Below are 22,416 nucleotides of genomic sequence, written 5' to 3'. Positions count from 1 at the left end.
CGCAGAAAGCCAACAGTGAGAATCGAACTCACGACCGCTGGTTTACAAGACCAGTGCTCGAACCGCTGAGCTATGATGGCGACATCACACGATACTCATCAATGACCTTCATAAAATATGAAAAGTTTGCAAACTGGCAAAAAAAGCCACCAGTGAGAATCGAACTCACGACCCCTGGTTTACAAGACCAGTGCTCAAACCGCTGAGCTATGATGGCGACGTTGCACGAGGACTCATCAATGACCTTCATGAAAAACGAAAAGTTTGCAAACGGACAAAAACAGCCACCAGTGAGAATCGAACTCACGACCCCTGGTTTACAAGACCAGTGCTCTAACCGCTGAGCTTTGATGGCGACATTACACGATACTCACCAATGACCTTCATAAAATACGAAAAGTTTGCAAACGGGCAAAAACAGCCACCAGTATGAATCGAACTCACGACCCCTGATTTACAAGACCAGTGCTCTAACCGCTGAGCTATGATGGCGACATTACCCGGAGGACAAGGACTCATCAATGACCTTCATGAAAAACGAAAAGTTTGCAAACGGGCAAAAAAATCCAACAGTGAGAATTGAACTCACGACCTCTAGTTTACAGGGCCAGTGCTCTAACCGCTGAGCTATGATGGCAACATAGCGCGATACTCATCAATGACCTTCATGAAAAACCAAAAATTAGCAAACGGGCAAAAAAGCCACCAGTGAGAATCGAACTCACGACCCCCGGTTTACAAGACCAGTGCTCTGTCCGCTGAGATATGATGGCGACATTGCACGGAGGACAAGGACTCATCAATGACCTTCATGAAAAACGAAAAGTTTGCAAACGGGCAAAAAAATCCAACAGTGAGAATCGAACTCACGACCTCAGGTTTACAAGACAAGTGCTCCAACCACTCAGCTATGATGGCAACATTGCACAGTGGACAAGGACTCATCAATGAACTTCATAAAATACGAAAAGTTTGCAAACGGGCAAACACAGCCACCAGTGAGAATCGAACTCACGACCCCTGGTTTACAAGACCAGTGCTCTAACCGCTGAGCTATGATGGCGACATCACCCGGAGGACAAGGACTCATCAATGACCTTCATGAAAGACGAAATATTAGCAAACTGGCAAAAAAGCCACCAGTGAGAATCGAACTCACGACCCCTGGTTTACAAGACCAGTGCTCTAACCGTTGAGCTATGATGGCGGCATTGCACGATACTCATCAATGACCTTCATAAAACACGAAAAGTTTGCAAACGGGCAAAAAAAGCCACCAGTGAGAATCGAACTCACGACCCCTGATTTACAAAACCAGTGCTCTAACCACTCAGCTATGATGGCAACATTGCACGATGGACAAGGATTCATCAATGACCATCATAAACTACCAAAAATTAGCAAACATGCAAAAGGAGCCACCAATGAGAATCGAACTCACAACCGCTGGTTTACAAGACCAGTGCTCTAACCGTTGAGCAACGATGGCGACATTGCACAATGCTCATCAATGACCTTCATGAAAAACGAAAAATTAGCAAACGGGCAAAAAAACCACCAGTGAGAATCGAAATCACGACCCCTGGTTTACAAGACCAGTGCCCTAACCGCTGAGCTAGAATGGCGACATTACCCGATCGACAAGGACTCGTCAATGACCTTCATGAACAACGAAAAATTACCAAACGTGCAAAAGGAGCCACCAATGAGAACCGAACTCACAACCGCTGGTTTACAAGACCAGTGCTCTAACCGCTGAGCAATGATGGCGACATTGCACAATACTCATCAATGACCTTCATGAAAAACGAAAAATTAGCAAACGGGCAAAAAAGCCACCAGTGAGAATCGAACTCACGACCGCTGGTTTACAAGACCAGTGCTCTAACCGCTGAGCTATGATGACGAAATTGCACGATAATCATCAATGACCTTCATAAAATACGAAAAGTTTGCAAACGGGCAAAAACAGCCACCAGTGAGAATCGAACTCACGACCCCTGGTTTACAAGACCAGTGCTCTAACCGCTGAGCAATGATGGCGACATTGCACAATACTCATCAATGACCTTCATGAAAAACGAAAAATTAACAAACGGGCAAAAAAGCCAGCAGTGAGAATCGAACTCACGACCCCTGGTTTACAAGACCAGTGCTCAAACCGCTGAGCTATGATGGCGACGTTGCAGGAGGACTCATCAATGACCTTCATGAAAAACGAAAAGTTTGCAAACGGACAAAAACAGCCACCAGTGAGAATCGAACTCACGACCCTTGGTTTACAAGACCAGTGCTCTAACCGCTGAGCTATGATGGCGACATTACACGATACTCACCAATGACCTTCATAAAATACGAAAAGTTTGCAAACGGGCAAAAAAAGCCACCAGTGAGTATCGAACTCACGACCCCTGGTTTACAAGACAAGTGCTCTAACCACTCAGCTATGATGGCAACATTGCAAAGTGGACAAGGACTCATCAATGAACTTCATAAAATACGAAAAGTTTGCAAACTGGCAAAAACAGCCACCGGTATGAATCGAACTCACGACCCCTGATTTACAAGACCAGTGCTCTAACCGCTGAGCTATGATGGCGGCATTACCCGGAGGACAAGGACTCATCAATGACCTTCATGAAAAACGAAAAGTTTGCAAACGGGCAAAAAAATCCAACAGTGAGAATTGAACTCACGACCTCTGGTTTACAGGGCCAGTGCTCTAACCGCTGAGCTATGATGGCGACATAGCGCGATACTCATCAATGACCTTCATGAAAAACCAAAAATTAGCAAACGGGCAAAAAAGCCACCAGTGAGAATCGAACTCACGACCCCCGGTTTACAAGACCAGTGCTCTGTCCGCTGAGCTATGATGGCGACATTGCACGGAGGACAAGGACTCATCAATGACCTTCATGAAAAACGAAAATTTTGCAAACGGGCAAAAAAATCCAACAGTGAGAATCGAACTCACGACCTCAGGTTTACAAGACAAGTGCTCCAACCACTCAGCTATGATGGCAACATTGCACAGTGGACAAGGAGTCATCAATGAACTTCATAAAATACGAAAAGTTTGCAAACGGGCAAACACAGCCACCAGTGAGAATCGAACTCACGACCCCTGGTTTACAAGACCAGTGCTCTAACCGCTGAGCTATGATGGCGACATTACCCGGAGGACAAGGACTCATCAATGACCTTCATGAAAGACGAAATATTAGCAAACGGGCAAAAAAGCCACCAGTGAGAATCGAACTCACGACCCCTGGTTTACAAGACCAGTGCACTAACCGTTGAGCTATGATGGCGGCATTGCACGATACTCATCAATGACCTTCATAAAACACGAAAAGTTTGCAAACGGGCAAAAAAAGACACCAGTGAGAATCGAACTCACGACCCCTGATTTACAAAACCTGTGCTCTAACCACTCAGCTATGATGGCAACATTGCACGATGGACAAGGATTCATCAATGACCATCATAAACTACCAAAAATTAGCAAACATGCAAAAGGAGCCACCAATGAGAATCGAACTCACAACCGCTGGTTTACAAGACCAGTGCTCTAACCGTTGAGCAACGATGGCGACATTGCACAATGCTCATCAATGACCTTCATGAAAAACGAAAAATTAGCAAACGGGCAAAAAAACCACCAGTGAGAATCGAAATCACGACCCCTGGTTTACAAGACCAGTGCCCTAACCGCTGAGCTAGAATGGCGACATTACCCGATCGACAAGGACTCGTCAATGACCTTCATGAACAACGAAAAATTACCAAACGTGCAAAAGGAGCCACCAATGAGAACCGAACTCACAACCGCTGGTTTACAAGACCAGTGCTCTAACCGCTGAGCAATGATGGCGACATTGCACAATACTCATCAATGACCTTCATGAAAAACGAAAAATTAGCAAACTGGCAAAAAAGCCACCAGTGAGAATCGAACTCACGACCGCTGGTTTACAAGACCAGTGCTCTAACCGCTGAGCTATGATGGCGAAATTGCACGATAATCATCAATGACCTTCATAAAATACGAAAAGTTTGCAAACGCGCAAAAACAGCCACCAGTGAGAATCGAACTCACGCCCCTGGTTTACAAGACCAGTGCTCTAACCACTGAGCAATGATGGCGACATTGCACAATACTCATCAATAACCTTCATGAAAAACGAAAAATTAGCAAACGGGCAAAAAAGCCACCAGTGAGAATCGAACTCACGACCCCTGGTTTACAAGACCAGTGCTCAAACCGCTGAGCTATGATGGCGACGTTGCACGAGGACTCATCAATGACCTTCATGAAAAACGAAAAGTTTGCAAACGGACAAAAACAGCCACCAGTGAGAATCGAACTCACGACCCCTGGTTTACAAGACCAGTGCTCTAACCGCTGAGCTATGATGGCGACATTACACGATACTCACCAATGACCTTCATAAAATACGAAAAGTTTGCAAACGGGCAAAAAAAGCCACCAGTGAGTATCGAACTCACGACCCCTGGTTTACAAGACAAGTGCTCTAACCACTCAGCTATGACGGCAACATTGCAAAGTGGACAAGGACTCATCAATGAACTTCATAAAATACGAAAAGTTTGCAAACGGGCAAAAACAGCCACCAGTATGAATCGAACTCACGACCCCTGATTTACAAGACCAGTGCTCTAACCGCTGAGCTATGATGGCGACATTACCCGGAGGACAAGGACTCATCAATGACCTTCATGAAAAACGAAAAGTTTGCAAACGGGCAAAAAAATCCAACAGTGAGAATTGAACTCACGACCTCTGGTTTACAGGGCCAGTGCTCTAACCGCTGAGCTATGATGGCAACATAGCGCGATACTCATCAATGACCTTCATGAAAAACCAAAAATTAGCAAACGGGCAAAAAAGCCACCAGTGAGAATCGAACTCACGACCCCCGGTTTACAAGACCAGTGCTCTGTCCGCTGAGCTATGATGGCGACATTGCACGGAGGACAAGGACTCATCAATGACCTTCATGAAAAACGAAAAGTTTGCAAACGGGCAAAAAAATCCAACAGTGAGAATCGAACTCACGACCTCAGGTTTACAAGACAAGTGCTCCAACCTCTCAGCTATGATGGCAACATTGCACAGTGGACAAGGACTCATCAATGAACTTCATAAAATACGAAAAGTTTGCAAACGGGCAAAAACAGCCACCAGTATGAATCGAACTCACGACCCCTGATTTACAAGACCAGTGCTCTAACCGCTGAGCTATGATGGCGACATTACCCGGAGGACAAGGACTCATCAATGAACTTCATGAAAAACGAAAAGTTTGCAAACGGGCAAAAAAATCCAACAGTGAGAATTGAACTCACGACCTCTAGTTTACAGGGCCAGTGCTCTAACCGCTGAGCTATGATGGCAACATAGCGCGATACTCATCAATGACCTTCATGAAAAACCAAAAATTAGCAAACGGGCAAAAAAGCCACCAGTGAGAATCGAACTCACGACCCCCGGTTTACAAGTCCAGTGCTCTGTCCGCTGAGCTATGATGGCGACATTGCACGGAGGACAAGGACTCATCAATGACCTTCATGAAAAACGAAAAGTTTGCAAACGGGCAAAAAAATCCAACAGTGAGAATCGAACTCACGACCTCAGGTTTACAAGACAAGTGCTCCAACCACTCAGCTATGATGGCAACATTGCACAGTGGACAAGGACTCATCAATGAACTTCATAAAATACGAAAAGTTTGCAAACGGGCAAACACAGCCACCAGTGAGAATCGAACTCACGACCCCTGGTTTACAAGACCAGTGCTCTAACCGCTGAGCTATGATGGCGACATTACCCGGAGGACAAGGACTCATCAATGACCTTCATGAAAGACGAAATATTAGCAAACTGGCAAAAAAGCCACCAGTGAGAATCGAACTCACGACCCCTGGTTTACAAGACCAGTGCTCTAACCGTTGAGCTATGATGGCGGCATTGCACGATACTCATCAATGACCTTCATAAAACACGAAAAGTTTGCAAACGGGCAAAAAAAGCCACCAGTGAGAATCGAACTCACGACCCCTGATTTACAAAACCAGTGCTCTAACCACTCAGCTATGATGGCAACATTGCACGATGGACAAGGATTCATCAATGACCATCATAAACTACCAAAAATTAGCAAACATGCAAAAGGAGCCACCAATGAGAATCGAACTCACAACCGCTGGTTTACAAGACCAGTGCTCTAACCGTTGAGCAACGATGGCGACATTGCACAATGCTCATCAATGACCTTCATGAAAAACGAAAAATTAGCAAACGGGCAAAAAAACCACCAGTGAGAATCGAAATCACGACCCCTGGTTTACAAGACCAGTGCCCTAACCGCTGAGCTAGAATGGCGACATTACCCGATCGACAAGGACTCGTCAATGACCTTCATGAACAACGAAAAATTACCAAACGTGCAAAAGGAGCCACCAATGAGAACCGAACTCACAACCGCTGGTTTACAAGACCAGTGCTCTAACCGCTGAGCAATGACGGCGACATTGCACAATACTCATCAATGACCTTCATGAAAAACGAAAAATTAGCAAACGGGCAAAAAAGCCACCAGTGAGAATCGAACTCACGACCGCTGGTTTACAAGACCAGTGCTCTACCCGCTGAGCTATGATGGCGAAATTGCACGATAATCATCAATGACCTTCATAAAATACGAAAAGTTTGCAAACGGGCAAAAACAGCCACCAGTGAGAATCGAACTCACGACCCCTGGTTTACAAGACCAGTGCTCTAACCGCTGAGCAATGATGGCGACATTGCACAATACTCATCAATGACCTTCATGAAAAACGAAAAATTAGCAAACGGGCAAAAAAGCCACCAGTGAGAATCGAACTCACGACGCCTGGTTTACAAGACCAGTGCTCAAACCGCTGAGCTATGATGGCGACGTTGCACGAGGACTCATCAATGACCTTCATGAAAAACGAAAAGTTTGCAAACGGACAAAAACAGCCACCAGTGAGAATCGAACTCACGACCCCTGGTTTACAAGACCAGTGCTCTAACCGCTGAGCTATGATGGCGACATTACACGATACTCACCAATGACCTTCATAAAATACGAAAAGTTTGCAAACGGGCAAAAAAAGCCACCAGTGAGTATCGAACTCACGACCCCTGGTTTACAAGACAAGTGCTCTAACCACTCAGCTATGATGGCAACATTGCAAAGTGGACAAGGACTCATCAATGAACTTCATAAAATACGAAAAGTTTGCAAACGGGCAAAAACAGCCACCGGTATGAATCGAACTCACGACCCCTGATTTACAAGACCAGTGCTCTAACCGCTGAGCTATGATGGCGACATTACCCGGAGGACAAGGACTCATCAATGAACTTCATGAAAAACGAAAAGTTTGCAAACGGGCAAAAAAATCCAACAGTGAGAATTGAACTCACGACCTCTAGTTTACAGGGCCAGTGCTCTAACCGCTGAGCTATGATGGCAACATAGCGCGATACTCATCAATGACCTTCATGAAAAACCAAAAATTAGCAAACGGGCAAAAAAGCCACCAGTGAGAATCGAACTCACGACCCCCGGTTTACAAGTCCAGTGCTCTGTCCGCTGAGCTATGATGGCGACATTGCACGGAGGACAAGGACTCATCAATGACCTTCATGAAAAACGAAAAGTTTGCAAACGGGCAAAAAAATCCAACAGTGAGAATCGAACTCACGACCTCAGGTTTACAAGACAAGTGCTCCAACCACTCAGCTATGATGGCAACATTGCACAGTGGACAAGGACTCATCAATGAACTTCATAAAATACGAAAAGTTTGCAAACGGGCAAACACAGCCACCAGTGAGAATCGAACTCACGACCCCTGGTTTACAAGACCAGTGCTCTAACCGCTGAGCTATGATGGCGACATTACCCGGAGGACAAGGACTCATCAATGACCTTCATGAAAGACGAAATATTAGCAAACTGGCAAAAAAGCCACCAGTGAGAATCGAACTCACGACCCCTGGTTTACAAGACCAGTGCTCTAACCGTTGAGCTATGATGGCGGCATTGCACGATACTCATCAATGACCTTCATAAAACACGAAAAGTTTGCAAACGGGCAAAAAAAGCCACCAGTGAGAATCGAACTCACGACCCCTGATTTACAAAACCAGTGCTCTAACCACTCAGCTATGATGGCAACATTGCACGATGGACAAGGATTCATCAATGACCATCATAAACTACCAAAAATTAGCAAACATGCAAAAGGAGCCACCAATGAGAATCGAACTCACAACCGCTGGTTTACAAGACCAGTGCTCTAACCGTTGAGCAACGATGGCGACATTGCACAATGCTCATCAATGACCTTCATGAAAAACGAAAAATTAGCAAACGGGCAAAAAAACCACCAGTGAGAATCGAAATCACGACCCCTGGTTTACAAGACCAGTGCCCTAACCGCTGAGCTAGAATGGCGACATTACCCGATCGACAAGGACTCGTCAATGACCTTCATGAACAACGAAAAATTACCAAACGTGCAAAAGGAGCCACCAATGAGAACCGAACTCACAACCGCTGGTTTACAAGACCAGTGCTCTAACCGCTGAGCAATGACGGCGACATTGCACAATACTCATCAATGACCTTCATGAAAAACGAAAAATTAGCAAACGGGCAAAAAAGCCACCAGTGAGAATCGAACTCACGACCGCTGGTTTACAAGACCAGTGCTCTACCCGCTGAGCTATGATGGCGAAATTGCACGATAATCATCAATGACCTTCATAAAATACGAAAAGTTTGCAAACGGGCAAAAACAGCCACCAGTGAGAATCGAACTCACGACCCCTGGTTTACAAGACCAGTGCTCTAACCGCTGAGCAATGATGGCGACATTGCACAATACTCATCAATGACCTTCATGAAAAACGAAAAATTAGCAAACGGGCAAAAAAGCCACCAGTGAGAATCGAACTCACGACGCCTGGTTTACAAGACCAGTGCTCAAACCGCTGAGCTATGATGGCGACGTTGCACGAGGACTCATCAATGACCTTCATGAAAAACGAAAAGTTTGCAAACGGACAAAAACAGCCACCAGTGAGAATCGAACTCACGACCCCTGGTTTACAAGACCAGTGCTCTAACCGCTGAGCTATGATGGCGACATTACACGATACTCACCAATGACCTTCATAAAATACGAAAAGTTTGCAAACGGGCAAAAAAAGCCACCAGTGAGTATCGAACTCACGACCCCTGGTTTACAAGACAAGTGCTCTAACCACTCAGCTATGATGGCAACATTGCAAAGTGGACAAGGACTCATCAATGAACTTCATAAAATACGAAAAGTTTGCAAACGGGCAAAAACAGCCACCGGTATGAATCGAACTCACGACCCCTGATTTACAAGACCAGTGCTCTAACCGCTGAGCTATGATGGCGACATTACCCGGAGGACAAGGACTCATCAAAGACCTTCATGAAAAACGAAAAGTTTGCAAACGGGCAAAAAAATCCAACAGTGAGAATTGAACTCACGACCTCTGGTTTACAGGGCCAGTGCTCTAACCGCTGAGCTATGATGGCAACATAGCGCGATACTCATCAATGACCTTCATGAAAAACCAAAAATTAGCAAACGGGCAAAAAAGCCACCAGTGAGAATCGAACTCACGACCCCCGGTTTACAAGACCAGTGCTCTGTCCGCTGAGCTATGATGGCGACATTGCACGGAGGACAAGGACTCATCAATGACCTTCATGAAAAACGAAAAGTTTGCAAACGGGCAAAAAAATCCAACAGTGAGAATCGAACTCACCACCTCAGGTTTACAAGACAAGTGCTCCAACCACTCAGCTATGATGGCAACATTGCACAGTGGACAAAGACTCATCAATGAACTTCATAAAATACGAAAAGTTTGCAAACGGGCAAACACAGCCACCAGTGAGAATCGAACTCACGACCCCTGGTTTACAAGACCAGTGCTCTAACCGCTGAGCTATGATGGCGACATTACCCGGAGGACAAGGACTCATCAATGACCTTCATGAAAGAAGAAATATTAGCAAACAGGCAAAAAAGCCACCAGTGAGAATCGAACTCACGACCCCTGGTTTACAAGACCAGTGCTCTAACCGTTGAACTATGATGGCGGCATTGCACGATACTCATCAATGACCTTCATAAAACACGAAAAGTTTGCAAACGGGCAAAAAAAGCCACCAGTGAGAATCGAACTCACGACCCCTGATTTACAAAACCAGTGCTCTAACCACTCAGCTATGATGGCAACATTGCACGATGGACAAGGATTCATCAATGACCATCATAAACTACCAAAAATTAGCAAACGTGCAAAAGGAGCCACCAATGAGAATCGAACTCACAACCGCTGGTTTACAAGACCAGTGCTCTAACCGCTGAGCAATGATGGCGACATTGCACAATACTCATCAATGACCTTCATGAAAAACGAAAAATTAGCAAACGGGCAAAAAAGCCACCAGTGAGAATCGAACTCACGACCGCTGGTTTACAAGACCAGTGCTCTAACCGCTGAGCTATGATGGCGAAATTGCACGATAATCATCAATGACCTTCATAAAATACGAAAAGTTTGCAAACGGGCAAAAACAGCCACCAGTGAGAATCGAACTCACGACCCCTGGTTTACAAGACCAGTGCTCTAACCGCTGAGCAATGATGGCGACATTGCACAATACTCATCAATGACCTTCATGAAAAACGAAAAATTAGCAAACGGGCAAAAAAGCCACCAGTGAGAATCGAACTCACGGCCCCTGGTTTACAAGACCAGTGCTCAAACCGCTGAGCTATGATGGCGACGTTGCACGAGGACTCATCAATGACCTTCATGAAAAACGAAAAGTTTGCAAACGGACAAAAACAGCCACCAGTGAGAATCGAACTCACGACCCCTGGTTTACAGGGCCAGCGCTCTAACCGCTGAGCTATGATGGCGACATTACACGATACTCATCAATGACCTTCATGAAAAACCAAAAATTAGTAAACGGGCAAAAAAGCCACCAGTGAGAATCGAACTCACGACCCCCGGTTTACAAGACCAGTGCTCTGTCCGCTGAGCTACGATGGCGACGTTGCACGGAGGACAAGGACTCATCAATGACCTTCATGAAAAACGAAAAGTTTGCAAACGGGCAAAAAAATCCAACAGTGAGAATCGAACTCACGACCTCAGGTTTACAAGACAAGTGCTCCAACCACTCAGCTATGATGGCAACATTGCACAGTGGACAAGGACTCATCAATGAACTTCATAAAATACGAAAAGTTTGCAAACGGGCAAACACAGCCACCAGTGAGAATCGAACTCACGACCCCTGGTTTACAAGACTAGTGCTCTAACCGCTGAGCTATGATGGCGACATTACCCGGAGGACAAGGACTCATCAATGACCTTCATGAAAGACGAAATATTAGCAAACGGGCAAAAAAGCCACCAGTGAGAATCGAACTCACGACCCCTGGTTTACAAGACCAGTGCTCTAACCGTTGAACTATGATGGCGGCATTGCACGATACTCATCAATGACCTTCATTAAACACGAAAAGTTTGCAAACGGGCAAAAAAAGCCACCAGTGAGAATCGAACTCACGACCCCTGATTTACAAAACCAGCGCTCTAACCACTCAGCTATGATGGCAACATTGCACGATGGACAAGGATTCATCAATGACCATCATAAACTACCAAAAATTAGCAAACATGCAAAAGGAGCCACCAATGAGAATCGAACTCACAACCGCTGGTTTACAAGACCAGTGCTCTAACCGTTGAGCAACGATGGCGACATTGCACAATACTCATCAATGACCTTCATGAAAAACGAAAAACTAGCAAACGGGCAAAAAAACCACCAGTGAGAATCGAAATCACGACCCCTGGTTTACAAGACCAGTGCCCTAACCGCTGAGCTAGAATGGCGACATTACCCGATCGACAAGGACTCGTCAATGACCTTCATGAACAACGAAAAATTACCAAACGTGCAAAAGGAGCCACCAATGAGAACCGAACTCACAACCGCTGGTTTACAAGACCAGTGCTCTAACCGCTGAGCTATGATGGCGAAATTGCGCGATAATCATCAATGACCTTCATAAAATACGAAAAGTTTGCAAACGGGCAAAAACAGCCACCAGTGAGAATCGAACTCACGACCCCTGGTTTACAAGACCAGTGCTCTAACCGTTGAACTATGATGGCGGCATTGCACGATACTCATCAATGACCTTCATAAAACACGAAAAGTTTGCAAACGGGCAAAAAAAGCCACCAGTGAGAATCGAACTCACGACCCCTGATTTACAAAACCAGCGCTCTAACCACTCAGCTATGATGGCAACATTGCACGATGGACAAGGATTCATCAATGACCATCATAAAATACCAAAAATTAGCAAACATGCAAAAGGAGCCACCAATGAGAATCGAACTCACAACCGCTGGTTTACAAGACCAGTGCTCTAACCGTTGAGCAACGATGGCGACATTGCACAATACTCATCAATGACCTTCATGAAAAACGAAAAACTAGCAAACGGGCAAAAAAACCACCAGTGAGAATCGAACTCACGACCCCTGGTTTACAAGACCAGTGCTCAAACCGCTGAGCTATGATGGCGACGTTGCACGAGGACTCATCAATGACCTTCATGAAAAACGAAAAGTTTGCAAACGGACAAAAACAGCCACCAGTGAGAATCGAACTCACGACCCCTGATTTACAAAACCAGCGCTCTAACCACTCAGCTATGATGGCAACATTGCACGATGGACAAGGATTCATCAATGACCATCATAAACTACCAAAAATTAGCAAACATGCAAAAGGAGCCACCAATGAGAATCGAACTCACAACCGCTGGTTTACAAGACCAGTGCTCTAACCGTTGAGCAACGATGGCGACATTGCACAATACTCATCAATGACCTTCATGAAAAACGAAAAACTAGCAAACGGGCAAAAAAACCACCAGTGAGAATCGAAATCACGACCCCTGGTTTACAAGACCAGTGCCCTAACCGCTGAGCTAGAATGGCGACATTACCCGATCGACAAGGACTCGTCAATGACCTTCATGAACAACGAAAAATTACCAAACGTGCAAAAGGAGCCACCAATGAGAACCGAACTCACAACCGCTGGTTTACAAGACCAGTGCTCTAACCGCTGAGCTATGATGGCGAAATTGCGCGATAATCATCAATGACCTTCATAAAATACGAAAAGTTTGCAAACGGGCAAAAACAGCCACCAGTGAGAATCGAACTCACGACCCCTGGTTTACAAGACCAGTGCTCTAACCGCTGAGCAATGATGGCGACATTGCACAATACTCATCAATGACCTTCATGAAAAACGAAAAATTAGCAAACGGGGAAAAAAGCCACCAGTGAGAATCGAACTCACGACCCCTGGTTTACAAGACCAGTGCTCAAACCGCAGAGCTATGATGGCGACGTTGCACGAGGACTCATCAATGACCTTCATGAAAAACGAAAAGTTTGCAAACGGACAAAAACAGCCACCAGTGAGAATCGAACTCACGACCCCTGGTTTACAAGACCAGTGCTCTAACCGCTGAACTATGATGGCGACATTACACGATACTCACCAATGACCTCCATAAAATACGAAAAGTTTGCAAACGGGCAAAAAAAGCCACCAGTGAGTATCGAACTCACGACCCATGGTTTACAAGACAAGTGCTCTAACCACTCAGCTATGATGGCAACATTGCAAAGTGGACAAGGACTCATCAATGAACTTCATAAAATACGAAAAGTTTGCAAACGGGCAAAAACAGCCACCAGTATGAATCGAACTCACAACCGCTGGTTTACAAGACCAGTACTCTAACCGTTGAGCTATGATGGCGGCATTGCACAATACTCATCAATGACCTTCATGAAATACGAAAAGTTTGCAAACGGGCAAAAAAAGCCACCAGTGAGAATCGAACTCACGACCCCTGGTTTACAAGACAAATGCTCCAACCACTCAGCTATGATGGCAACATTGCACAGTGGACAAGGACTCATCAATGAACTTCATAAAATACGAAAAGTTTGCAAACGGGCAAAAACAGCCACCAGTATGAATCGAACTCACGACCCCTGGTTTACAAGACCAGTGCTTTAACCGCTGAGCTATGATGCCAACATTGTTCGGAGGACAAGGACTCATCAATGACCTTCATGAAAAACGAAAAATTTGCAAACGGGCAAAAAAATCCAACAGCGTGAATCGAACTCATGACCACTGGTTAACAAGACAAGTGCTCCAACCACTCAGCTATGATGGCAACGTTGCACAATAAACAAGGACTCATCAATGACCTTCATAAAATACGAAAAGTTTGCAAACGGGCAAAAACAGCCACCAGTGAGAATCGAACTCACGACCCCTGGTTTACAAGACCAGTGCTCTAACCGCTGAGCTATGATGGCGACATTGCCCGGAGGACAAGGACTCATCAATGACCTTCATGAAAGACGAAATATTAGCAAACGGGCAAAAAAGCCACCAGTGAGAATCGAACTCACGACCTCAGGTTTACAGGGCCAGTGCTCTAACCGCTAAGCTATGATGGGGACGTTGCACGAGGACTCATCAATGACCTTCATGAAAAACGAAAAGTTTGCAAACGGGCAAAAACAGCCACCAGTGAGAATCGAACTCACGACCCCTGGTTTACAAGACCAGTGCTCTAACCGCTGAGCTATGATGGCGACATTACACGATACTCACCAATGACCTTCATAAAATACGAAAAGTTTGCAAACGGGCAAAAAAAGCCACCAGTGAGAATCGAACTCACGACCCCTGGTTTACAAGACAAGTGCTCCAACCACTCAGCTATGATGGCAACATTGCACAATGGACAAGGACTCATCAATGAACTTCATAAAATACGAAAAGTTTGCAAACTGGCAAAAACAGCCACCAGTGAGAATCGAACTCACGACCCCTGGTTTACAAGACCGGTGCTCTAACCGCTGAGCTATGATGGAAACATTACCCGGAGGACAAGGACTCATCAATGACCTTCATGAAAGACGAAATATTAGCAAACGGGCAAAAAAGCCACCAGTATGAATCGAACTCACGACCGCTGGTTTACAAGACCAGTACTCTAACCGTTGAGCTATGATGGCGGCATTGCATGATACTCATCAATGACCTTCATAAAATACGTAAAGTTTGCAAACGGGCAAAAAAAGCCACCAGTGAGAATCGAACTCACGACCCCTGATTTACAAGACCAGGGCTCGAACCGCTGAGCTATGATGGCGACATTACACGATACTCATCAATGACATTTCATGAAAAACGAAAAATTTGCAAACGGGCATAAAAGCCACCAGTGAGAAACGAACTCACGACCCCTGGTTTACAAGACCAGTGCTATGTCCGCTGAGCTATGATGGCAACATTGCACGATACTCATCAATGACCTTCATGAAACACGAAAAATTAGCGAACACGCAAAAAAGCCACCACTGAGAATCGAACTCACGACCCCTGGTTTACAAGACCAGTGCTTTAACCGCTGAGCTATGATGCCAACATTGTTCGGAGGACAAGGACTCATCAATGACCTTCATGAAAAACGAAAACTTTGCAAACGGGCAAAAAAATCCAACAGCGTGAATCGAACTCATGACCACTGGTTAACAAGACAAGTGCTCCAACCACTCAGCTATGATGGCAACATTGCGCAATAAACAAGGACTCATCAATGACCTTCATAAAATACGAAAAGTTTGCAAACGGGCACAAACAGCCACCAGTGAGAATCGAACTCACGACCCCTGGTTTACAAGACCAGTGCTCTAGCCGCTGAGCTATGATGGCGACATTGCCCGGAGGACAAGGACTCATCAATGACCTTCATGAAAGACGAAATATTAGCAAACGGGCAAAAAAGCCACCAGTGAGAATCGAACTCACGAACCCTGGTTTACAAGACCAGTGCTCTAACCGCTGAGCTATGATGGCGACGTTGCTCGAGAACTCATCAATGACCTTCATGAAAAACGAAAAGTTTGCAAACGGGCAAAAAAATTCAACAGTGAGAACTGAGCTCACGACCTCAGGTTTAAAGGGCCAGTGCTCTAACCGCTAAGCTATGATGGCGACATTACACGATACTCACCAATGACCTTCATAAAATACGAAAAGTTTGCAAACGGGCAAAAAAAGCCACCAGTGAGAATCGAACTCACGACCCCTGGTTTACAAGACAAGTACTCCAACCACTCAGCTATGATGGCAACATTGCACAGTGGACAAGGACTCATCAATGAACTTCATAAAATACGAAAAGTTTGCAAACGGGCAAAAACAGCCACCAGTATGAATCGAACTCACGACCCCTGGTTTACAAGACCAGTGCTTTAACCGCTGAGCTATGATGCCAACATTATTCGCAGGACAAGGACTCATCAATGACCTTCATGAAAAACGAAAACTTTGCAAACGGGCAAAAAAATCGAACAGCGTGAATCGAACTCATGACCACTGGTTAACAAGACAAGTGCTCCAACCACTCAGCTATGATGGCAACGTTGCACAATAAACAAGGACTCATCAATGACCTTCATAAAATACGAAAATTTTGCAAACGGGCAAAAACCGCCACCAGTGAGAATCGAACTCACGACCCCTGGTTTACAAGACCAGTGCCCTAACCGCTGAGCTAAAATGGCGACATTACCCGATCGACAAGGGCTCGTCAATGACCTTCATGAACAACGAAAAATTACCAAACGTGCAAAAGGAGCCACCAATGAGAACCGAACTCACAACCGCTGGTTTACAAGACCAGTGCTCTAACCGCTGAGCAATGATGGCGACATTGCACAATACTCATCAATGACCTTCATGAAAAACGAAAAATTAGCAAACGGGCAAAAAAGCCACCAGTGAGAATCGAACTCACGACCGCTGGTTTACAAGACCAGTGCTCTAACCGCTGAGCTATGATGGCGAAATTGCACGATAATCATCAATGACCTTCATAAAATACGAAAAGTTTGCAAACGGGCAAAAACAGCCACCAGTGAGAATCGAACTCACGACCCCTGGTTTACAAGACCAGTGCTCTAACCGCTGAGCAATGATGGCGACATTGCACAATACTCATCAATGACCTTCATGAAAAACGAAAAATTAGCAAACGGGCAAAAAAGCCACCAGTGAGAATCGAACTCACGACCCCTGGTTTACAAGACCAGTGCTCAAACCGCTGAGCTATGATGGCGACGTTGCACGAGGACTCATCAATGACCTTCATGAAAAACGAAAAGTTTGCAAACGGACAAAAACAGCCACCAGTGAGAATCGAACTCACGACCCCTGGTTTACAAGACCAGTGCTCTAACCGATGAGCTATGATGGCGACATTACACGATACTCATCAATGACCTTCATGAAAAACCAAAAATTAGTAAACGGGCAAAAAAGCCACCAGTGAGAATCGAACTCACGACCCCCGGTTTACAAGACCAGTGCTCTGTCCGCTGAGCTACGATGGCGACGTTGCACGGAGGACAAGGACTCATCAATGACCTTCATGAAAAACGAAAAGTTTGCAAACGGGCAAAAAAATCCAACAGTGAGAATCGAACTCACGACCTCAGGTTTACAAGACAAGTGCTCCAACCACTCAGCTATGATGGCAACATTGCACAGTGGACAAGGACTCATCAATGAACTTCATAAAATACGAAAAGTTTGCAAACGGGCAAACACAGCCACCAGTGAGAATCGAACTCACGACCCCTGGTTTACAAGACGAGTGCTCTAACCGCTGAGCTATGATGGCGACATTACCCGGAGGACAAGGACTCATCAATGACCTTCATGAAAGACGAAATATTAGCAAACGGGCAAAAAAGCCACCAGTGAGAATCGAACTCACGACCCCTGGTTTACAAGACCAGTGCTCTAACCGTTGAACTATGATGGCGGCATTGCACGATACTCATCAATGACCTTCATAAAACACGAAAAGTTTGCAAACTGGCAAAAAAAGCCACCAGTGAGAATCGAACTCACGACCCCTGATTTACAAAACCAGCGCTCTAACCACTCAGCTATGATGGCAACATTGCACGATGGACAAGGATTCATCAATGACCATCATAAACTACCAAAAATTAGCAAACATGCAAAAGGAGCCACCAATGAGAATCGAACTCACAACCGCTGGTTTACAAGACCAGTGCTCTAACCGTTGAGCAACGATGGCGACATTGCACAATACTCATCAATGACCTTCATGAAAAACGAAAAACTAGCAAACGGGCAAAAAAACCACCAGTGAGAATCGAAATCACGACCCCTGGTTTACAAGACCAGTGCCCTAACCGCTGAGCTAGAATGGCGACATTACCCGATCGACAAGGACTCGTCAATGACCTTCATGAACAACGAAAAATTACCAAACGTGCAAAAGGAGCCACCAATGAGAACCGAACTCACAACCGCTGGTTTACAAGACCAGTGCTCTAACCGCTGAGCTATGATGGCGAAATTGCGCGATAATCATCAATGACCTTCATAAAATACGAAAAGTTTGCAAACGGGCAAAAACAGCCACCAGTGAGAATCGAACTCACGACCCCTGGTTTACAAGACCAGTGCTCAAACCGCTGAGCTATGATGGCGACGTTGCACGAGGACTCATCAATGACCTTCATGAAAAACGAAAAGTTTGCAAACGGACAAAAACAGCCACCAGTGAGAATCGAACTCACGACCCCTGATTTACAAAACCAGCGCTCTAACCACTCAGCTATGATGGCAACATTGCACGATGGACAAGGATTCATCAATGACCATCATAAACTACCAAAAATTAGCAAACATGCAAAAGGAGCCACCAATGAGAATCGAACTCACAACCGCTGGTTTACAAGACCAGTGCTCTAACCGTTGAGCAACGATGGCGACATTGCACAATACTCATCAATGACCTTCATGAAAAACGAAAAACTAGCAAACGGGCAAAAAAACCACCAGTGAGAATCGAAATCACGACCCCTGGTTTACAAGACCAGTGCCCTAACCGCTGAGCTAGAATGGCGACATTACCCGATCGACAAGGACTCGTCAATGACCTTCATGAACAACGAAAAATTACCAAACGTGCAAAAGGAGCCACCAATGAGAACCGAACTCACAACCGCTGGTTTACAAGACCAGTGCTCTAACCGCTGAGCTATGATGGCGAAATTGCGCGATAATCATCAATGACCTTCATAAAATACGAAAAGTTTGCAAACGGGCAAAAACAGCCACCAGTGAGAATCGAACTCACGACCCCTGGTTTACAAGACCAGTGCTCTAACCGCTGAGCAATGATGGCGACATTGCACAATACTCATCAATGACCTTCATGAAAAACGAAAAATTAGCAAACGGGGAAAAAAGCCACCAGTGAGAATCGAACTCACGACCCCTGGTTTACAAGACCAGTGCTCAAACCGCAGAGCTATGATGGCGACGTTGCACGAGGACTCATCAATGACCTTCATGAAAAACGAAAAGTTTGCAAACGGACAAAAACAGCCACCAGTGAGAATCGAACTCACCACCCCTGGTTTACAAGACCAGTGCTCTAACCGCTGAGCTATGATGGCGACATTACACGATACTCACCAATGACCTCCATAAAATACGAAAAGTTTGCAAACGGGCAAAAAAAGCCACCAGTGAGTATCGAACTCACGACCCATGGTTTACAAGACAAGTGCTCTAACCACTCAGCTATGATGGCAACATTGCAAAGTGGACAAGGACTCATCAATGAACTTCATAAAATACGAAAAGTTTGCAAACGGGCAAAAACAGCCACCAGTATGAATCGAACTCACAACCGCTGGTTTACAAGACCAGTACTCTAACCGTTGAGCTATGATGGCGGCATTGCACAATACTCATCAATGACCTTCATGAAATACGAAAAGTTTGCAAACGGGCAAAAAAAGCCACCAGTGAGAATCGAACTCACGACCCCTGGTTTACAAGACAAATGCTCCAACCACTCAGCTATGATGGCAACATTGCACAGTGGACAAGGACTCATCAATGAACTTCATAAAATACGAAAAGTTTGCAAACGGGCAAAAACAGCCACCAGTATGAATCGAACTCACGACCCCTGGTTTACAAGACCAGTGCTTTAACCGCTGAGCTATGATGCCAACATTGTTCGGAGGACAAGGACTCATCAATGACCTTCATGAAAAACGAAAAATTTGCAAACGGGCAAAAAAATCCAACAGCGTGAATCGAACTCATGACCACTGGTTAACAAGACAAGTGCTCCAACCACTCAGCTATGATGGCAACGTTGCACAATAAACAAGGACTCATCAATGACCTTCATAAAATACGAAAAGTTTGCAAACGGGCAAAAACAGCCACCAGTGAGAATCGAACTCACGACCCCTGGTTTACAAGACCAGTGCTCTAACCGCTGAGCTATGATGGCGACATTGCCCGGAGGACAAGGACTCATCAATGACCTTCATGAAAGACGAAATATTAGCAAACGGGCAAAAAAGCCACCAGTGAGAATCGAACTCACGACCTCAGGTTTACAGGGCCAGTGCTCTAACCGCTAAGCTATGATGGGGACGTTGCACGAGGACTCACCAATGACCTTCATAAAATACGAAAAGTTTGCAAACGGGCAAAAAAAGCCACCAGTGAGAATCGAACTCACGACCCCTGGTTTACAAGACAAGTGCTCCAACCACTCAGCTATGATGGCAACATTGCACAATGGACAAGGACTCATCAATGAACTTCATAAAATACGAAAAGTTTGCAAACTGGCAAAAACAGCCACCAGTGAGAATCGAACTCACGACCCCTGGTTTACAAGACCGGTGCTCTAACCGCTGAGCTATGATGGAAACATTACCCGGAGGACAAGGACTCATCAATGACCTTCATGAAAGACGAAATATTAGCAAACGGGCAAAAAAGCCACCAGTATGAATCGAACTCACGACCGCTGGTTTACAAGACCAGTACTCTAACCGTTGAGCTATGATGGCGGCATTGCATGATACTCATCAATGACCTTCATAAAATACGAAAAGTTTGCAAACGGGCAAAAAAAGCCACCAGTGAGAATCGAACTCACGACCCCTGATTTACAAGACCAGGGCTCGAACCGCTGAGCTATGATGGCGACATTACACGATACTCATCAATGACATTTCATGAAAAACGAAAAATTTGCAAACGGGCATAAAAGCCACCAGTGAGAAACGAACTCACGACCCCTGGTTTACAAGACCAGTGCTATGTCCGCTGAGCTATGATGGCAACATTGCACGATACTCATCAATGACCTTCATGAAACACGAAAAATTAGCGAACACGCAAAAAAGCCACCACTGAGAATCGAACTCACGACCCCTGGTTTACAAGACCAGTGCTTTAACCGCTGAGCTATGATGCCAACATTGTTCGGAGGACAAGGACTCATCAATGACCTTCATGAAAAACGAAAACTTTGCAAACGGGCAAAAAAATCCAACAGCGTGAATCGAACTCATGACCACTGGTTAACAAGACAAGTGCTCCAACCACTCAGCTATGATGGCAACATTGCGCAATAAACAAGGACTCATCAATGACCTTCATAAAATACGAAAAGTTTGCAAACGGGCACAAACAGCCACCAGTGAGAATCGAACTCACGACCCCTGGTTTACAAGACCAGTGCTCTAGCCGCTGAGCTATGATGGCGACATTGCCCGGAGGACAAGGACTCATCAATGACCTTCATGAAAGACGAAATATTAGCAAACGGGCAAAAAAGCCACCAGTGAGAATCGAACTCACGAACCCTGGTTTACAAGACCAGTGCTCTAACCGCTGAGCTATGATGGCGACGTTGCTCGAGAACTCATCAATGACCTTCATGAAAAACGAAAAGTTTGCAAACGGGCAAAAAAATTCAACAGTGAGAACTGAGCTCACGACCTCAGGTTTACAGGGCCAGTGCTCTAACCGCTAAGCTATGATGGCGACATTACACGATACTCACCAATGACCTTCATAAAATACGAAAAGTTTGCAAACGGGCAAAAAAAGCCACCAGTGAGAATCGAACTCACGACCCCTGGTTTACAAGACAAGTGCTCCAACCACTCAGCTATGATGGCAACATTGCACAGTGGACAAGGACTCATCAATGAACTTCATAAAATACGAAAAGTTTGCAAACGGGCAAAAACAGCCACCAGTATGAATCGAACTCACGACCGCTGGTTTACAAGACCAGTAC

General features: G+C 45.3%; 84 non-coding genes across 84 annotated transcripts; all 84 read right to left on the bottom strand.

Moving 5' to 3' along the window:
• Nucleotides 1-7: 7 nt before the first annotated feature.
• TRNAT-UGU (transfer RNA threonine (anticodon UGU)) lies at nt 8-80 on the bottom strand. Its single transcript has one exon. It is a non-coding gene; the product is annotated as a tRNA-Thr (tRNA).
• Nucleotides 81-144: 64 nt separating this feature from the next.
• Nucleotides 145-217, bottom strand: TRNAT-UGU (transfer RNA threonine (anticodon UGU)). Its single transcript has one exon. It is a non-coding gene; the product is annotated as a tRNA-Thr (tRNA).
• Nucleotides 218-282: 65 nt separating this feature from the next.
• TRNAT-UGU (transfer RNA threonine (anticodon UGU)) lies at nt 283-355 on the bottom strand. Its single transcript has one exon. It is a non-coding gene; the product is annotated as a tRNA-Thr (tRNA).
• A 345-nt stretch (nt 356-700) lies between these two features.
• TRNAT-UGU (transfer RNA threonine (anticodon UGU)) lies at nt 701-773 on the bottom strand. The gene has a single exon. It is a non-coding gene; the product is annotated as a tRNA-Thr (tRNA).
• Nucleotides 774-990: 217 nt separating this feature from the next.
• On the bottom strand, nt 991-1,063 carry TRNAT-UGU (transfer RNA threonine (anticodon UGU)). Its single transcript has one exon. It is a non-coding gene; the product is annotated as a tRNA-Thr (tRNA).
• Nucleotides 1,064-1,134: 71 nt separating this feature from the next.
• Nucleotides 1,135-1,207, bottom strand: TRNAT-UGU (transfer RNA threonine (anticodon UGU)). The gene has a single exon. It is a non-coding gene; the product is annotated as a tRNA-Thr (tRNA).
• Nucleotides 1,208-1,271: 64 nt separating this feature from the next.
• On the bottom strand, nt 1,272-1,344 carry TRNAT-UGU (transfer RNA threonine (anticodon UGU)). The gene has a single exon. It is a non-coding gene; the product is annotated as a tRNA-Thr (tRNA).
• Nucleotides 1,345-1,833: 489 nt separating this feature from the next.
• Nucleotides 1,834-1,906, bottom strand: TRNAT-UGU (transfer RNA threonine (anticodon UGU)). The gene has a single exon. It is a non-coding gene; the product is annotated as a tRNA-Thr (tRNA).
• A 64-nt stretch (nt 1,907-1,970) lies between these two features.
• On the bottom strand, nt 1,971-2,043 carry TRNAT-UGU (transfer RNA threonine (anticodon UGU)). Its single transcript has one exon. It is a non-coding gene; the product is annotated as a tRNA-Thr (tRNA).
• Nucleotides 2,044-2,106: 63 nt separating this feature from the next.
• On the bottom strand, nt 2,107-2,179 carry TRNAT-UGU (transfer RNA threonine (anticodon UGU)). Its single transcript has one exon. It is a non-coding gene; the product is annotated as a tRNA-Thr (tRNA).
• A 65-nt stretch (nt 2,180-2,244) lies between these two features.
• Nucleotides 2,245-2,317, bottom strand: TRNAT-UGU (transfer RNA threonine (anticodon UGU)). The gene has a single exon. It is a non-coding gene; the product is annotated as a tRNA-Thr (tRNA).
• Nucleotides 2,318-2,807: 490 nt separating this feature from the next.
• TRNAT-UGU (transfer RNA threonine (anticodon UGU)) lies at nt 2,808-2,880 on the bottom strand. Its single transcript has one exon. It is a non-coding gene; the product is annotated as a tRNA-Thr (tRNA).
• A 217-nt stretch (nt 2,881-3,097) lies between these two features.
• Nucleotides 3,098-3,170, bottom strand: TRNAT-UGU (transfer RNA threonine (anticodon UGU)). The gene has a single exon. It is a non-coding gene; the product is annotated as a tRNA-Thr (tRNA).
• Nucleotides 3,171-3,241: 71 nt separating this feature from the next.
• Nucleotides 3,242-3,314, bottom strand: TRNAT-UGU (transfer RNA threonine (anticodon UGU)). The gene has a single exon. It is a non-coding gene; the product is annotated as a tRNA-Thr (tRNA).
• A 626-nt stretch (nt 3,315-3,940) lies between these two features.
• On the bottom strand, nt 3,941-4,013 carry TRNAT-UGU (transfer RNA threonine (anticodon UGU)). Its single transcript has one exon. It is a non-coding gene; the product is annotated as a tRNA-Thr (tRNA).
• A 64-nt stretch (nt 4,014-4,077) lies between these two features.
• TRNAT-UGU (transfer RNA threonine (anticodon UGU)) lies at nt 4,078-4,149 on the bottom strand. Its single transcript has one exon. It is a non-coding gene; the product is annotated as a tRNA-Thr (tRNA).
• A 63-nt stretch (nt 4,150-4,212) lies between these two features.
• Nucleotides 4,213-4,285, bottom strand: TRNAT-UGU (transfer RNA threonine (anticodon UGU)). The gene has a single exon. It is a non-coding gene; the product is annotated as a tRNA-Thr (tRNA).
• Nucleotides 4,286-4,350: 65 nt separating this feature from the next.
• On the bottom strand, nt 4,351-4,423 carry TRNAT-UGU (transfer RNA threonine (anticodon UGU)). Its single transcript has one exon. It is a non-coding gene; the product is annotated as a tRNA-Thr (tRNA).
• A 490-nt stretch (nt 4,424-4,913) lies between these two features.
• TRNAT-UGU (transfer RNA threonine (anticodon UGU)) lies at nt 4,914-4,986 on the bottom strand. The gene has a single exon. It is a non-coding gene; the product is annotated as a tRNA-Thr (tRNA).
• Nucleotides 4,987-5,484: 498 nt separating this feature from the next.
• Nucleotides 5,485-5,557, bottom strand: TRNAT-UGU (transfer RNA threonine (anticodon UGU)). Its single transcript has one exon. It is a non-coding gene; the product is annotated as a tRNA-Thr (tRNA).
• Nucleotides 5,558-5,774: 217 nt separating this feature from the next.
• TRNAT-UGU (transfer RNA threonine (anticodon UGU)) lies at nt 5,775-5,847 on the bottom strand. Its single transcript has one exon. It is a non-coding gene; the product is annotated as a tRNA-Thr (tRNA).
• A 71-nt stretch (nt 5,848-5,918) lies between these two features.
• Nucleotides 5,919-5,991, bottom strand: TRNAT-UGU (transfer RNA threonine (anticodon UGU)). The gene has a single exon. It is a non-coding gene; the product is annotated as a tRNA-Thr (tRNA).
• A 64-nt stretch (nt 5,992-6,055) lies between these two features.
• Nucleotides 6,056-6,128, bottom strand: TRNAT-UGU (transfer RNA threonine (anticodon UGU)). Its single transcript has one exon. It is a non-coding gene; the product is annotated as a tRNA-Thr (tRNA).
• A 489-nt stretch (nt 6,129-6,617) lies between these two features.
• Nucleotides 6,618-6,690, bottom strand: TRNAT-UGU (transfer RNA threonine (anticodon UGU)). Its single transcript has one exon. It is a non-coding gene; the product is annotated as a tRNA-Thr (tRNA).
• A 64-nt stretch (nt 6,691-6,754) lies between these two features.
• On the bottom strand, nt 6,755-6,827 carry TRNAT-UGU (transfer RNA threonine (anticodon UGU)). The gene has a single exon. It is a non-coding gene; the product is annotated as a tRNA-Thr (tRNA).
• A 63-nt stretch (nt 6,828-6,890) lies between these two features.
• Nucleotides 6,891-6,963, bottom strand: TRNAT-UGU (transfer RNA threonine (anticodon UGU)). The gene has a single exon. It is a non-coding gene; the product is annotated as a tRNA-Thr (tRNA).
• Nucleotides 6,964-7,028: 65 nt separating this feature from the next.
• Nucleotides 7,029-7,101, bottom strand: TRNAT-UGU (transfer RNA threonine (anticodon UGU)). The gene has a single exon. It is a non-coding gene; the product is annotated as a tRNA-Thr (tRNA).
• Nucleotides 7,102-7,591: 490 nt separating this feature from the next.
• On the bottom strand, nt 7,592-7,664 carry TRNAT-UGU (transfer RNA threonine (anticodon UGU)). Its single transcript has one exon. It is a non-coding gene; the product is annotated as a tRNA-Thr (tRNA).
• A 217-nt stretch (nt 7,665-7,881) lies between these two features.
• TRNAT-UGU (transfer RNA threonine (anticodon UGU)) lies at nt 7,882-7,954 on the bottom strand. Its single transcript has one exon. It is a non-coding gene; the product is annotated as a tRNA-Thr (tRNA).
• Nucleotides 7,955-8,025: 71 nt separating this feature from the next.
• Nucleotides 8,026-8,098, bottom strand: TRNAT-UGU (transfer RNA threonine (anticodon UGU)). Its single transcript has one exon. It is a non-coding gene; the product is annotated as a tRNA-Thr (tRNA).
• Nucleotides 8,099-8,162: 64 nt separating this feature from the next.
• Nucleotides 8,163-8,235, bottom strand: TRNAT-UGU (transfer RNA threonine (anticodon UGU)). The gene has a single exon. It is a non-coding gene; the product is annotated as a tRNA-Thr (tRNA).
• A 489-nt stretch (nt 8,236-8,724) lies between these two features.
• TRNAT-UGU (transfer RNA threonine (anticodon UGU)) lies at nt 8,725-8,797 on the bottom strand. The gene has a single exon. It is a non-coding gene; the product is annotated as a tRNA-Thr (tRNA).
• A 64-nt stretch (nt 8,798-8,861) lies between these two features.
• TRNAT-UGU (transfer RNA threonine (anticodon UGU)) lies at nt 8,862-8,934 on the bottom strand. The gene has a single exon. It is a non-coding gene; the product is annotated as a tRNA-Thr (tRNA).
• Nucleotides 8,935-8,997: 63 nt separating this feature from the next.
• TRNAT-UGU (transfer RNA threonine (anticodon UGU)) lies at nt 8,998-9,070 on the bottom strand. The gene has a single exon. It is a non-coding gene; the product is annotated as a tRNA-Thr (tRNA).
• Nucleotides 9,071-9,135: 65 nt separating this feature from the next.
• On the bottom strand, nt 9,136-9,208 carry TRNAT-UGU (transfer RNA threonine (anticodon UGU)). The gene has a single exon. It is a non-coding gene; the product is annotated as a tRNA-Thr (tRNA).
• A 490-nt stretch (nt 9,209-9,698) lies between these two features.
• Nucleotides 9,699-9,771, bottom strand: TRNAT-UGU (transfer RNA threonine (anticodon UGU)). Its single transcript has one exon. It is a non-coding gene; the product is annotated as a tRNA-Thr (tRNA).
• A 217-nt stretch (nt 9,772-9,988) lies between these two features.
• TRNAT-UGU (transfer RNA threonine (anticodon UGU)) lies at nt 9,989-10,061 on the bottom strand. The gene has a single exon. It is a non-coding gene; the product is annotated as a tRNA-Thr (tRNA).
• A 71-nt stretch (nt 10,062-10,132) lies between these two features.
• TRNAT-UGU (transfer RNA threonine (anticodon UGU)) lies at nt 10,133-10,205 on the bottom strand. The gene has a single exon. It is a non-coding gene; the product is annotated as a tRNA-Thr (tRNA).
• A 64-nt stretch (nt 10,206-10,269) lies between these two features.
• Nucleotides 10,270-10,342, bottom strand: TRNAT-UGU (transfer RNA threonine (anticodon UGU)). The gene has a single exon. It is a non-coding gene; the product is annotated as a tRNA-Thr (tRNA).
• A 72-nt stretch (nt 10,343-10,414) lies between these two features.
• On the bottom strand, nt 10,415-10,487 carry TRNAT-UGU (transfer RNA threonine (anticodon UGU)). Its single transcript has one exon. It is a non-coding gene; the product is annotated as a tRNA-Thr (tRNA).
• A 63-nt stretch (nt 10,488-10,550) lies between these two features.
• TRNAT-UGU (transfer RNA threonine (anticodon UGU)) lies at nt 10,551-10,623 on the bottom strand. The gene has a single exon. It is a non-coding gene; the product is annotated as a tRNA-Thr (tRNA).
• Nucleotides 10,624-10,687: 64 nt separating this feature from the next.
• TRNAT-UGU (transfer RNA threonine (anticodon UGU)) lies at nt 10,688-10,760 on the bottom strand. The gene has a single exon. It is a non-coding gene; the product is annotated as a tRNA-Thr (tRNA).
• A 63-nt stretch (nt 10,761-10,823) lies between these two features.
• On the bottom strand, nt 10,824-10,896 carry TRNAT-UGU (transfer RNA threonine (anticodon UGU)). The gene has a single exon. It is a non-coding gene; the product is annotated as a tRNA-Thr (tRNA).
• Nucleotides 10,897-10,961: 65 nt separating this feature from the next.
• On the bottom strand, nt 10,962-11,034 carry TRNAT-UGU (transfer RNA threonine (anticodon UGU)). The gene has a single exon. It is a non-coding gene; the product is annotated as a tRNA-Thr (tRNA).
• A 63-nt stretch (nt 11,035-11,097) lies between these two features.
• Nucleotides 11,098-11,170, bottom strand: TRNAT-UGU (transfer RNA threonine (anticodon UGU)). The gene has a single exon. It is a non-coding gene; the product is annotated as a tRNA-Thr (tRNA).
• Nucleotides 11,171-11,387: 217 nt separating this feature from the next.
• TRNAT-UGU (transfer RNA threonine (anticodon UGU)) lies at nt 11,388-11,460 on the bottom strand. The gene has a single exon. It is a non-coding gene; the product is annotated as a tRNA-Thr (tRNA).
• A 71-nt stretch (nt 11,461-11,531) lies between these two features.
• Nucleotides 11,532-11,604, bottom strand: TRNAT-UGU (transfer RNA threonine (anticodon UGU)). The gene has a single exon. It is a non-coding gene; the product is annotated as a tRNA-Thr (tRNA).
• Nucleotides 11,605-11,668: 64 nt separating this feature from the next.
• TRNAT-UGU (transfer RNA threonine (anticodon UGU)) lies at nt 11,669-11,741 on the bottom strand. Its single transcript has one exon. It is a non-coding gene; the product is annotated as a tRNA-Thr (tRNA).
• Nucleotides 11,742-12,094: 353 nt separating this feature from the next.
• Nucleotides 12,095-12,167, bottom strand: TRNAT-UGU (transfer RNA threonine (anticodon UGU)). Its single transcript has one exon. It is a non-coding gene; the product is annotated as a tRNA-Thr (tRNA).
• A 64-nt stretch (nt 12,168-12,231) lies between these two features.
• Nucleotides 12,232-12,304, bottom strand: TRNAT-UGU (transfer RNA threonine (anticodon UGU)). The gene has a single exon. It is a non-coding gene; the product is annotated as a tRNA-Thr (tRNA).
• Nucleotides 12,305-12,368: 64 nt separating this feature from the next.
• On the bottom strand, nt 12,369-12,441 carry TRNAT-UGU (transfer RNA threonine (anticodon UGU)). Its single transcript has one exon. It is a non-coding gene; the product is annotated as a tRNA-Thr (tRNA).
• A 208-nt stretch (nt 12,442-12,649) lies between these two features.
• Nucleotides 12,650-12,722, bottom strand: TRNAT-UGU (transfer RNA threonine (anticodon UGU)). The gene has a single exon. It is a non-coding gene; the product is annotated as a tRNA-Thr (tRNA).
• A 65-nt stretch (nt 12,723-12,787) lies between these two features.
• TRNAT-UGU (transfer RNA threonine (anticodon UGU)) lies at nt 12,788-12,860 on the bottom strand. The gene has a single exon. It is a non-coding gene; the product is annotated as a tRNA-Thr (tRNA).
• A 353-nt stretch (nt 12,861-13,213) lies between these two features.
• Nucleotides 13,214-13,286, bottom strand: TRNAT-UGU (transfer RNA threonine (anticodon UGU)). Its single transcript has one exon. It is a non-coding gene; the product is annotated as a tRNA-Thr (tRNA).
• Nucleotides 13,287-13,350: 64 nt separating this feature from the next.
• Nucleotides 13,351-13,423, bottom strand: TRNAT-UGU (transfer RNA threonine (anticodon UGU)). Its single transcript has one exon. It is a non-coding gene; the product is annotated as a tRNA-Thr (tRNA).
• A 63-nt stretch (nt 13,424-13,486) lies between these two features.
• Nucleotides 13,487-13,559, bottom strand: TRNAT-UGU (transfer RNA threonine (anticodon UGU)). The gene has a single exon. It is a non-coding gene; the product is annotated as a tRNA-Thr (tRNA).
• A 65-nt stretch (nt 13,560-13,624) lies between these two features.
• TRNAT-UGU (transfer RNA threonine (anticodon UGU)) lies at nt 13,625-13,697 on the bottom strand. The gene has a single exon. It is a non-coding gene; the product is annotated as a tRNA-Thr (tRNA).
• A 781-nt stretch (nt 13,698-14,478) lies between these two features.
• TRNAT-UGU (transfer RNA threonine (anticodon UGU)) lies at nt 14,479-14,551 on the bottom strand. The gene has a single exon. It is a non-coding gene; the product is annotated as a tRNA-Thr (tRNA).
• Nucleotides 14,552-14,760: 209 nt separating this feature from the next.
• On the bottom strand, nt 14,761-14,833 carry TRNAT-UGU (transfer RNA threonine (anticodon UGU)). Its single transcript has one exon. It is a non-coding gene; the product is annotated as a tRNA-Thr (tRNA).
• A 209-nt stretch (nt 14,834-15,042) lies between these two features.
• On the bottom strand, nt 15,043-15,115 carry TRNAT-UGU (transfer RNA threonine (anticodon UGU)). The gene has a single exon. It is a non-coding gene; the product is annotated as a tRNA-Thr (tRNA).
• A 208-nt stretch (nt 15,116-15,323) lies between these two features.
• On the bottom strand, nt 15,324-15,396 carry TRNAT-UGU (transfer RNA threonine (anticodon UGU)). Its single transcript has one exon. It is a non-coding gene; the product is annotated as a tRNA-Thr (tRNA).
• A 490-nt stretch (nt 15,397-15,886) lies between these two features.
• TRNAT-UGU (transfer RNA threonine (anticodon UGU)) lies at nt 15,887-15,959 on the bottom strand. Its single transcript has one exon. It is a non-coding gene; the product is annotated as a tRNA-Thr (tRNA).
• A 71-nt stretch (nt 15,960-16,030) lies between these two features.
• TRNAT-UGU (transfer RNA threonine (anticodon UGU)) lies at nt 16,031-16,103 on the bottom strand. Its single transcript has one exon. It is a non-coding gene; the product is annotated as a tRNA-Thr (tRNA).
• A 637-nt stretch (nt 16,104-16,740) lies between these two features.
• Nucleotides 16,741-16,813, bottom strand: TRNAT-UGU (transfer RNA threonine (anticodon UGU)). The gene has a single exon. It is a non-coding gene; the product is annotated as a tRNA-Thr (tRNA).
• A 208-nt stretch (nt 16,814-17,021) lies between these two features.
• TRNAT-UGU (transfer RNA threonine (anticodon UGU)) lies at nt 17,022-17,094 on the bottom strand. The gene has a single exon. It is a non-coding gene; the product is annotated as a tRNA-Thr (tRNA).
• A 64-nt stretch (nt 17,095-17,158) lies between these two features.
• Nucleotides 17,159-17,231, bottom strand: TRNAT-UGU (transfer RNA threonine (anticodon UGU)). The gene has a single exon. It is a non-coding gene; the product is annotated as a tRNA-Thr (tRNA).
• Nucleotides 17,232-17,294: 63 nt separating this feature from the next.
• On the bottom strand, nt 17,295-17,367 carry TRNAT-UGU (transfer RNA threonine (anticodon UGU)). The gene has a single exon. It is a non-coding gene; the product is annotated as a tRNA-Thr (tRNA).
• A 65-nt stretch (nt 17,368-17,432) lies between these two features.
• Nucleotides 17,433-17,505, bottom strand: TRNAT-UGU (transfer RNA threonine (anticodon UGU)). Its single transcript has one exon. It is a non-coding gene; the product is annotated as a tRNA-Thr (tRNA).
• Nucleotides 17,506-17,568: 63 nt separating this feature from the next.
• Nucleotides 17,569-17,641, bottom strand: TRNAT-UGU (transfer RNA threonine (anticodon UGU)). Its single transcript has one exon. It is a non-coding gene; the product is annotated as a tRNA-Thr (tRNA).
• A 217-nt stretch (nt 17,642-17,858) lies between these two features.
• Nucleotides 17,859-17,931, bottom strand: TRNAT-UGU (transfer RNA threonine (anticodon UGU)). Its single transcript has one exon. It is a non-coding gene; the product is annotated as a tRNA-Thr (tRNA).
• A 71-nt stretch (nt 17,932-18,002) lies between these two features.
• On the bottom strand, nt 18,003-18,075 carry TRNAT-UGU (transfer RNA threonine (anticodon UGU)). The gene has a single exon. It is a non-coding gene; the product is annotated as a tRNA-Thr (tRNA).
• Nucleotides 18,076-18,139: 64 nt separating this feature from the next.
• Nucleotides 18,140-18,212, bottom strand: TRNAT-UGU (transfer RNA threonine (anticodon UGU)). The gene has a single exon. It is a non-coding gene; the product is annotated as a tRNA-Thr (tRNA).
• Nucleotides 18,213-18,565: 353 nt separating this feature from the next.
• Nucleotides 18,566-18,638, bottom strand: TRNAT-UGU (transfer RNA threonine (anticodon UGU)). The gene has a single exon. It is a non-coding gene; the product is annotated as a tRNA-Thr (tRNA).
• A 64-nt stretch (nt 18,639-18,702) lies between these two features.
• TRNAT-UGU (transfer RNA threonine (anticodon UGU)) lies at nt 18,703-18,775 on the bottom strand. Its single transcript has one exon. It is a non-coding gene; the product is annotated as a tRNA-Thr (tRNA).
• Nucleotides 18,776-18,840: 65 nt separating this feature from the next.
• Nucleotides 18,841-18,913, bottom strand: TRNAT-UGU (transfer RNA threonine (anticodon UGU)). Its single transcript has one exon. It is a non-coding gene; the product is annotated as a tRNA-Thr (tRNA).
• A 353-nt stretch (nt 18,914-19,266) lies between these two features.
• On the bottom strand, nt 19,267-19,339 carry TRNAT-UGU (transfer RNA threonine (anticodon UGU)). Its single transcript has one exon. It is a non-coding gene; the product is annotated as a tRNA-Thr (tRNA).
• Nucleotides 19,340-19,403: 64 nt separating this feature from the next.
• TRNAT-UGU (transfer RNA threonine (anticodon UGU)) lies at nt 19,404-19,476 on the bottom strand. The gene has a single exon. It is a non-coding gene; the product is annotated as a tRNA-Thr (tRNA).
• A 63-nt stretch (nt 19,477-19,539) lies between these two features.
• TRNAT-UGU (transfer RNA threonine (anticodon UGU)) lies at nt 19,540-19,612 on the bottom strand. The gene has a single exon. It is a non-coding gene; the product is annotated as a tRNA-Thr (tRNA).
• Nucleotides 19,613-19,677: 65 nt separating this feature from the next.
• TRNAT-UGU (transfer RNA threonine (anticodon UGU)) lies at nt 19,678-19,750 on the bottom strand. The gene has a single exon. It is a non-coding gene; the product is annotated as a tRNA-Thr (tRNA).
• Nucleotides 19,751-20,531: 781 nt separating this feature from the next.
• TRNAT-UGU (transfer RNA threonine (anticodon UGU)) lies at nt 20,532-20,604 on the bottom strand. Its single transcript has one exon. It is a non-coding gene; the product is annotated as a tRNA-Thr (tRNA).
• Nucleotides 20,605-20,958: 354 nt separating this feature from the next.
• On the bottom strand, nt 20,959-21,031 carry TRNAT-UGU (transfer RNA threonine (anticodon UGU)). The gene has a single exon. It is a non-coding gene; the product is annotated as a tRNA-Thr (tRNA).
• Nucleotides 21,032-21,239: 208 nt separating this feature from the next.
• Nucleotides 21,240-21,312, bottom strand: TRNAT-UGU (transfer RNA threonine (anticodon UGU)). The gene has a single exon. It is a non-coding gene; the product is annotated as a tRNA-Thr (tRNA).
• A 490-nt stretch (nt 21,313-21,802) lies between these two features.
• Nucleotides 21,803-21,875, bottom strand: TRNAT-UGU (transfer RNA threonine (anticodon UGU)). The gene has a single exon. It is a non-coding gene; the product is annotated as a tRNA-Thr (tRNA).
• Nucleotides 21,876-21,946: 71 nt separating this feature from the next.
• Nucleotides 21,947-22,019, bottom strand: TRNAT-UGU (transfer RNA threonine (anticodon UGU)). The gene has a single exon. It is a non-coding gene; the product is annotated as a tRNA-Thr (tRNA).
• Between the last annotated feature and the right edge of the window lie 397 nt (nt 22,020-22,416).

This window comes from Pholcus phalangioides, unplaced genomic scaffold (genome assembly GCF_987345545.1).
Source record: "Pholcus phalangioides strain wild (caught in Gottingen) unplaced genomic scaffold, Ppha-v1.0 ptg000009l_1, whole genome shotgun sequence".
In the NCBI taxonomy this organism is placed as follows: Eukaryota; Metazoa; Arthropoda; class Arachnida; order Araneae; family Pholcidae; genus Pholcus; species Pholcus phalangioides.
The sequence above is the reverse complement of the archived record's forward strand: the minus strand, read 5'-3'. Positions and strand labels throughout refer to the sequence as shown.